Source organism: Octopus bimaculoides, chromosome 1 (assembly GCF_046866305.1).
Source record: "Octopus bimaculoides isolate indiv1 chromosome 1, ASM4686630v1, whole genome shotgun sequence".
NCBI classification, from domain to species: Eukaryota; Metazoa; Mollusca; class Cephalopoda; order Octopoda; family Octopodidae; genus Octopus; species Octopus bimaculoides.
The window spans coordinates 148,184,877-148,194,724 of NC_142928.1; the positions used below are offsets into that span (position 1 = coordinate 148,184,877).

Here is a 9,848-nt window from a genome sequence, read left to right on the forward strand (position 1 = left end):
CAGCAGCAGTAGCAGCAGCAACAACAACAACAACAACAATAATAAAAACGACATCAGCAGTATCAGCAATAACAACATCAAAAGTCAGTAACAATAACAGAAGTAATGTTCTTTTATTCTGCTAATATAACATCTAAAACTTTTAAATAAGACAAGATAATACATTTATGCATCATCATCATCATCATCATCATTGTCCTCATCATCAACATCATCACATTATTTTCATTATTATTGCTATTATTAAAATTGCTTAGCTACATTTCGTCCGTCTTTACATTCTGAGTTCAAATTCCGCCGAGGTCGACTTTGCCTTTCACCCTTTCGAGGTCGATACGATAAGTACCAGTTGAGTATTGGTAACTGACTAGGCCCCCTCCCCTCGAATTTTTCAAGCCTCTACAGTAGAAAGGATCATCATCATCATCATTATAATCATCATCACCATGATCATCATTACTGTCATTATAATTACTCTTATTAAGGCTGTGGCCTAAAAGAATCGTTAGTGAGTTGGGCAAAATGCTTAGCGGCATTTCCTTCAGTTCTTTGCGCTGTGAGTTCAAATAACGCTGTGGTTACCCATGCCTTTCATTTTAATTTTTTCCAGGTTAATAAAATAAGAAGAAAAAAAACAAAAACAATCAAGTTCTGGGATCGATGTAAATGACTAACTTTCTCTCCCATCACATTTACTGGCAGTGTGCCAAAATTTGAAACTTTCATTATTATCATCTACGTTCTAAGTTCGAATTCCGCCAAGGTCGACTTTACCTTCCATCCTTTTCGTGTCAATTAAATAATTACCATTGAACACTGAGGTCAGTGTAATCGACTGCTCCCTCCTACAAATTTCAGACCTTGTGCTTGTAGTAGAAAGGATCATTATTGTCGTCGTCGTCATCGTCATCATCAACCCTAGCATCATCGTTATCATCAGCTACAGTAACAGCATCGCTATCATTATTATCGTCAGCTCCTTCTTCCCTTCCTTCAGCTTCTCCTCTTACTACTTCTTATCATCATTATCATCATCAGCAGCAGCAGCAGCAGCAGCAGCAGTTGTATCCTTATTTTATTTATTGCACTCATCAATTATAGTTGCAAAAGAATGTCGACGCTGTAGCCAGATTAATTCAAAGTAGCTGTGAATTAACGTTTAAACCCCTCTCTTCAAATGATCGTACAACATGATCAACTTTAAAGACAATATGGCGACTGCTAAAATAGAAAGCAAAACACTTAAATAAACAACAAGAATCAAATACTTTGTTTCATCATTAATATTTGTTCTACAGGAAAAAACCTGACGTTGCTACCCAAACGTAAGAAAGAAACGTATGGTGCTACAGAATTCCAGCGAGAATAGGTTCTGGGTAGGAAGATTTAGAGGGTTAGCTCGTGAGTGGCCTAGGTTTTGAGATATAAGTCAACGAACTAAACATGGAAATTAGATGCAGTCAGGTGACTCGTTACAAAAGGCGGCCAAATTTACCCGAAATCACACTATACTGTTTTGATAATGGAGACATTTGATAACGCAGTAATTGATATAACCGAGAAAGAGACTGGCTGCTCGCAGGTAAAAAGTCTTTGTTGGTAATTCTACAGCATCAGGGTTGTCGTGAGCCGAATAACTGTTTCAAATTCACAGTAATCCCTCGACTATCACGGTGTCACGTTCCTAAACCCCTGCCATAGGTAAAAATCCGCCAAGTAGAAACAGTACTGTATATTTTTTTTATTATCTTTATAATTTGTATATATTTAGTATATTATAAATGCAAAACAACACCACGGAGGAAGGAGGAATCGACGTCAGCTTAAATAATAAACCGCGATAGGTGAAGCGCGATATGGCAAGGGATTACTGTATTCGCAAGACCACCAATTTGACTGGCACTTTATTTTATCGATCCCAATAGATGAAAGGCAAAGGTGACCTACTTGAGACTTGAACTCAGAACATAAAGAGCTGAAAAATACCACAAGGCATTTTGACCGACACTGTAATGACTGAACATAATAATAACAAACCGACATACTTAGTCCCGAGCCGCTAAGATTCATAATTTAATCGCGTAACCAAATCACTTCCTACCAGCTTTAAAAAATTGGCAGACGACTTTGAATAATATAGTTCCACATAGATGATGCCTGAAGAAAGGACAGGAATTTTTAGTGTCGAGTGTCGGAACGCTTTTCCACATAGGTCTGTTTGATCAACGCTGACCTTGATTCTAAGCAAGAGCCAGCGTTTCAGAAGCAACAAAACAAGAAAAAATGCATTAATAGTATCAATTAACACAGCGACGAATTGCCAGAGTCAGTAGATCGTTGGATAATACAGTATGTGTTATTTGCTCCGAGTCTCACCAAACCGAAGACCAAAGTGGATCATAGACTTAATCTGTTGTCCGGTTAAATAGTATACCTTGGGTATCTTTATTGGAGACCGCTGTGATGCAAACATTCATCCCAGGTTGCTGGATTGAGGACGCTTTCCTTTCACCCTTCCACCAGTTTTGGATACTCTGTAAAGAGTTATGGGTATTGTCTTCTTTTTCTGACTAAAAAAAAATCAGTTGTAAATAATTATAATGTTCAAATCCCTCCAAAACATACAGAAATAAAACCACACATATAAATATAGTAGCAATATCCAATAATCTCATTCACTTCACGGAGACGGCACAGTATGCCAATCGAGGCTAAGGTGTGTGCTCGGAAGCTCTAAATTCCCGGGAAAGTTCACTCGTACTATAAAGTTGCTACACTTTAAAGTCCCCATGGCACGCAGATGAACTGAAGCTCTGCACAGTTTGATGTTAATGTGAGAGTCAAGCAAGAGTACGAGATGACACCATTTTTCTCACTTTATCTGTAATCCAAGCTCAAAGAGTAATTTCACACCTAAGCTGAAGATGAATACAGGCAATTTTAAAGTATCACCCCCAAAGCTACGATAGGGCTATACATATCTTAAGGAAAGAAATTTATTTGCGAGTTGTTTTGCCTTTGTGTCCCATAATGCACGGAACATTCAGAGCTTGGTGGATGCTGGTGAAGGTGCAGCCACAAAAACGTTTTGTTTGAAAATTATCACCCGGAAGAGTGAGATTATTTATCATCGAAATTCTGGCACGAACCAAGTGACATTTCTTGAAACTATTATAATCGAAAAGAAATAACTGACAGAGGCAAACCATCTTATCTACCTGAGTACTACAATTAGTAACAGTACTGGGCTCAGTTAGAGCAAGAAGTGATAGAGGCAAACCATTTTATCTGAGCTGTATAATTAGTACAGATAGAAGGCTCAGTAATGAACTGCATTACAGGTTGAGCAAGATAAACTCTGCATTAAGAAGTTTGAGAGAGCAACTATGGAACAACAAGCAGGTATCGACATGTTTAACGATCCATAGTATTATCCACTATGTTTTAACGATCGATTGCATGGACAATGTATTGCATAATGAAAACAAACTACATTTATTTATTATAAAACACTTGAGATAGGTCATGGACATCACGTAAAAAGACAGGAATAGCTTCATCCAAGCAAAATCAAGCTCTCTGACATGGAAGACATAGTTGTGTAAAGGAACTTCGGTTGGCTTGAGAATGTCCAAATAGCAGGAAAAACAACTCTGCTGCCAAGTCAAAGTTGTCTAGTCTTGCAAGAGATTACAGGAAATCCGACTGGGTTACAAACGTCTTTATAAGCGTAACATGAGGAGATAGTTGTTTGAGCACAGCAGATAAGGACAGAAACCAGTGAAAAATATTGATTAACTTCTGATACGGTGACGCATGACATGCTGTATAGACAGTCATTGTTCGTGTCAGCAATAATGTGTGAACTTTTGACTCCCAAGATGAAAGACCATCGTTTTTTATTCCGTCAGCCACCACAGTTTTACTTCTCCAAGGTAATTTAACCCATGGTCAACACATCTATACATTGTATTTATACTTTATTCGGTTTTCCATTGTGGTATAAAACAATTTTGACACGCGATTTATTTTTAAATCGATAAGTTTTAAGACCTTTGCAGGTAAAACTAATGCTGTGTTTGCCACAAGAAATACTAAATAGCCAATAAAAGAATAAGTCATTAATAAATGAAAATTATATATGATAATAGTTTTGATCAATATCTCCCGTTGAAGTAGCTAAATTAACAACTCTTTAACACTTACAAAATACTAAAAACTGAAATGTTCAACGTGGGAACTTGCTTCAAAGAAATTGCCATAAAATATACCTAAAGACATCGATATATTGACAGAAAACCAAACTAATGACATTAAGAGGAAAGACGTGAATTCCAATATAAGAAAGTGACAAGAATGTTTTATGAGAACAACTAAATTGTTTCAAATACGTCTATCAGAACGTCTTGAATGAAATTATTTGCAAAATAAACTGTAAGAGGACAGTCTTTTGTCCAATAATTGGAAGAGAGAGGTGAATGTCAGTAAATATTAAGAACGCTTCGTATATTTACTTTCATAAAATTCTGTTTCTTAAATAAAGATCTTCACTATATATGTACAGTATTTTCAAAATTCGTGCAAGACAAGTATGTTACAAAAGCCGAGGCTGATCGTTGCGTCCCTACCACGAATGTAGATAATAGAAAGTAAAAGAAATATTAGCTGAAGCGATGTTCGTCATTAGCATTAGGAGTAGGGAAAAGATTTTGTAGAAAAACTGTTTACGGCGAGAAACGAACGTTGAATATTTTAGCATTATATGGCTTAATATTTTAAATGAATAATAATTATTGTCGATAGTAGATGAAAAACACACTGGTCTATAAGCCTGACATATTTTTGTAAAACTCTTTGAGAAGCATGAGCAGAGATTATTATCAGGTGTTTTGCACATGTATTTTTAATAGGGTTAGGATTGAATTCGCCAGCTGTTATTCACACAGGTTTCTGTGACATAAGCATACAGATTATAGATCACTACATGCAAAATAAGTTGGGGAATTCAATTCTCACGAAGAATGTTTACTCGATGACTAGTTTATCTGCTTAAAATGCCTTGTTTTACAATAGGGAAACTAACAAACAAAGAAAAAAAGAGCAGGTGATGTTAACAATCTGAAATATTTTTCTATCAGTGTCTATAGGAATCATTGTAACAGGAGGCTGAAATATTTCATAGAATATAAGTTCCATATTACATATAGAGACAAGAAACACTTATTCGATATATCTTCCTGTACATTAGCAAATGATCATTAAGGGGAAAATATTTCGTGTTTGCCGTTGTGAAGACTTTATATGCTTCTATACAAAGGGACAGACTGCAGAGTTGACTTATGAAGTACATAACAACTGAAGCCATATAATAAGTTGGTGTCTATAAGGAAAGCTTAGTTCTAACCCTTAGAACAGTACTCTCTGCCAATCAGAAGAGAAATTGAAGGCTGTCCTCAGTTTCATTTAGAACTCTTTCCGGTTCTTTAATGAAGAGCTTTTACCTGAAGCACCAGATCTTGCTTCTCCTCACGACACCCAAACTTAATCATGTTTTACGAATTCATTATCGGCTTTTACTGTCGTAAATCAATTTTTTTCTGCAAATATTAGTGTATTTTCTTTGCATTCAGATGTCTACCAAAAGTGGAAAATTAACTCCAAGCACAGCAGAAGATAATTTTCTCTTTACCAAGAAGACTATATTAGTAGCAAAGGTATGCTATGTTTTTCATCCTAATAAGTAAACGATATTTCAATGACTGAGTTTCATTATTATTGCAAAATATATTCACATATATCGAGGAAATATTTTTTCCAGTAGCGGCTAACTTATTCCATACAGAAGTGCATGAATGGTGCAGTCAGTTGATAAACGCATAAATAAACAAACATACAAGTCTACTGTTAAATTTTCGTTGTACATTTTATTTGAGATGAGACTGAGTAAGTAAATATAAATTACCAGGCAAACATGTGAACTATTTACTGCTCCAAGTAATCAAATCTATTGTCTGAAAATTCTATTTTAGCGTAATTTTTAAGCCTAGATTCACTTTCAAGTTTCCAGTGAGTTATCCTTTTATTGTATGTAAGAAGGCTATAGTCATCGAGTTAGCTAAGTAATCAATATCATGAATGGTTGATCACAACAAAAAGTTCTCTACTTTCATTCGAATGTCGAGATAAAGCTATTTGCTATACATACATACATACATACATACATACATACATGCTTACATACATGCGTACATGCATATATCTTTTCAAGGTTAACCAGGAACTAGATGAATAACAATCTTCTTCCGCACGCAATCTGAAAATATTCAAGTCAGCTGCTTCTTAAGGAATTTTTAGCAACCTATGTTCTTGATAATTTCCAGTCGATTTGATGTGTTCGTGAGTTGGAATAGCTTTAAGTAGATCTATTTGAAATAGTTATTTACATTTTGTTGTGTATTTTTCGATGAAAGTTTTCTATTAGAAAATTAAAATTCATTAAATGCAATTCTTACCTTTATAGTAGCCTGCTAAATTCTAAATGTATCATTACTCAAACTAATAGCAAAGAAACAGGAAATCTACTTTTAATCCAGATTGTTGACAATGTAGACACGTATTTTAATTTTCTTCGATTTCTTGTCTCAGGAATCCACGTTGCCTTCTCAACTACTTTTATAACCTTTCCGTGAAGTAGAAGCAGTTTCATAGGCAGATATCTCCAACACAATTCAAACCCGAATTTTTCAGACATTCAGCTTTATGCAAATCCATCCAGTTAACCTGCATCTTCTGACTTCAATCGATTAGTTTCATTATTAGCAGCCTGTTTAGATTCAGTATTACCAGTATTTTAGTATTACAGCACTAGTTACATTCTGAGTTCAAATTCCGCCGAGGTCGACTATGCCTTTCATCCTTTTAGGATCGATAAAATAAATACCAGTTGAACAATGGGTCGATATTATCGACTTACTCCGCCCTCGAACTTTCTGGTCTTGTGCCATAATTTAAAACCAATATTACAACACTACTAAATAGTATTTTAATACTGAAGTAGAGTATCAGTGATCAGGTTGTTTGTACCTTCTCGAGCCATGCCTGGCTAATAAGGACCAGTTTCCCAGTTTCATTGGCGTATAGGGTTCCCCACCTGGACGGGACGTCGGTCTGTCGCAGGTAAGCTGCTAGATGCAGGAGGAAAGACTAGGAGAAATTTGTAGCGAAAGAGTCAGCAGAAATTCGCCATTACCTTCTGCCGGAGTCGCGTGGAGCTTAGGTGTTTCGCTCATAAACACACACATTGCTCGGTCTGAGATTCGAACCCGCGATCCCTCGACCGCGAGTCCGCTACTCTAATCACTAGGCCATGTGCCTCTAGTGATCAGGTTAACCGACATTATTAATTCAACATAAGGCAGCGAGCTAGCAGAAACGTTAGCACGCCGGGCGAAATGCTTAGCAGTATTTCGTCTGCCGTTACGTTCTGAGTTCAAATTCCGTTGAGGTCGACTTTGCCTTTCATCCTTTTGGGGTCGATAGATTAAGTACCAGTTACGCAATGGGGTCGATGTAATCAACTTAATCCATTTGTCTGTCCTTGTTTGTCCCGTCTATGTTTAGCCCCGTGAGCAATAAAGAAATAACTATTAATTCATCATAACCTAAATGATAATGTAATAAAATAATGACAGGGTAAAAATAAATACAACAGTGTTTCATTTCAATGTTTACAATGAGTCTACCACGATGGAGTGTAATCCCAAAGCACAATCTCAAACGAAATCATTTACTAAATAAATACAACTAACGAGTAAATATTTTGTTCAATATACATCTCTAGCATCTGAATTAAGTAAATCGTACAGTTTATAGCTCGTATAACTTCACAGATCGCTTTTAATCCATCTAGATACATTTGTGTAATAACGCATTCATGGTTTTATCTGTGGGATAAGTTTGAGTAGTGAAAGAAAAATTTAGCTTGTATTCTAAAGTATGCTTTAGATTTTATTATTTAATAGTCGTTCCAGAGAAAACCATCATTTTATATTCCAATGATAGTATCAGTGTAAGACAGGCAAATTATAATTAACAGCCTGAAAATGAAATTAACGTAACTAACCAGTTTTGCATCTGGAAATAAACTAGAGAGGAATTCTGACAAAATATAATTATGAGCGGATGTTATAAATCAGTCAACATTTATTATCACTAAGCTTCCATCTTCACATCATATCGCTCGTGAACACAGCAGCTAAATCCCAACAAGCAGCAGCAGCCAAAATCGGGAATATCCTGCCATTGTTCTTTAAGGGAACACGTTTAAAATTATATATATCCTGTTGTCTACATTTATTACACATAACTTTACTGAGTATAATTTATACCCTAGGGAACAGGCCGGTATCCGCAAATTTACTTCTAAATATGTATGACGCTGTGTTAAGGCTAAAGTTAATTTGTGTATGTGAAAGTTAGACGTTTATATTTTATACAGTGTACCATGCAGTTTTATATGAAGGATTGTGGGTTGGCAGAATCGTTAGAGTGTCAAACAAAATAACTTCTGGTATGTATTTTGGCACTTTACATTCTGAATCCAAATCTTACAGAGATATACTTGTGTTTAAATATCTTTTTCTACTCTTGGCACAAGGCCCGAAATTTGGGGGGAGGGGGCCAGTCGATTAGATCGACGCCAGTATGCAACTGATACTTAATTTATCGACCCCGAAACGATGAAAAGAACTTGAACTCAGAATGTAAAGACAGAGGAAATACCGGTAAGAATTTCGTCCGGCGTGCTAACGTTTCTGCCAGCTCGCCGCCTTACTTCAATTTAATCAATTCAATCATCTACAGATTTGTGACAACAAGCAATGGGTTAGAATTGTGCTGTAGAACTCAAATCTTCGGTGATAAGTGTAACTTTCTTTGTCATTGCCAACACACAAAACTGCTGGCCGTGCGCCATAATTTAAAACAACTATTTTGTTACTTTTCAATGATTTTTACCAAGATTTGAAAGGTAAGGTAGAACTGGAAGTTATTGTTTGATAAAATATAAAATGTAGTTTCTGGGATTGTAATTACGTACAATACAATATTTCTATTCGTGTCTTCCTCCTCATTATGAGAATGACTTCATAAGTCAGCAATTGGGGTTTGTTTTGCCATAGTTATTACATTATTCATTAAGTCTTTCTGGTATTTTTGTTCCTAGAGGAACATTCTAGTTCTTCCAATAGTCTCACACATTAATAGAGTAAAACCAAAAACTTCAACAGAATAAAATCAAAGCATTCAGGTCGATGTAAATATGAATCGCAGCTGTCTCAAAATACTAGTAAGGTGCTACCTTCCATTGGGGCATAATGTTGTTGTTAAACTACAGTAACACCTTACGAGGATCCACGGATCTTTTTTAAAACGGGGGCCACATTTTTCATTAACGAAACACTTTGAAACTTGGAACACTGGTAGAATGTGTCATATAAAACATCTTTTTCTCTTAGTCTTCTTAAAAAAAAAGAAATCCATAAGTTAAAGTTGTCGTATTTCTGTAATTTCAACCAATCACTGACGTCCATTCAGCCGATATACATTAAGTGCCGACTACATAAACAAACGATTCTGAAACAATTAACCCTAACCCTAACCCTAACCCTAACCCTAGGGTTAGGGTTAGGGTTAGGGTTAGGGTTAAAGCAAATTTAAAATGAAAAAAGCAAATAAAACGAAGGTATGGAGTTAAATACGCTTTACATCGCTTAATCAGCCAAAGGAGTAAATGTAAACAACTGAATACTTGTCAGTGATTGGTTGAAATTATCGAAATAAGACAATTT

At 35.8% G+C, this 9,848-nt stretch overlaps 1 long non-coding RNA gene across 1 annotated transcript; it reads right to left on the reverse strand.

Annotated features, from left to right (window-relative positions):
• Window positions 1–746: 746 nt before the first annotated feature.
• Window positions 747–6,717, reverse strand: LOC128249939 (uncharacterized). The gene is made up of 3 exons (XR_008266090.2): window positions 6,513–6,717; window positions 2,435–2,570; window positions 747–1,221 (listed from the first exon to the last, which is right to left on the reverse strand). It is a non-coding gene; the product is annotated as an uncharacterized LOC128249939 (long non-coding RNA).
• Window positions 6,718–9,848: the final 3,131 nt, after the last annotated feature.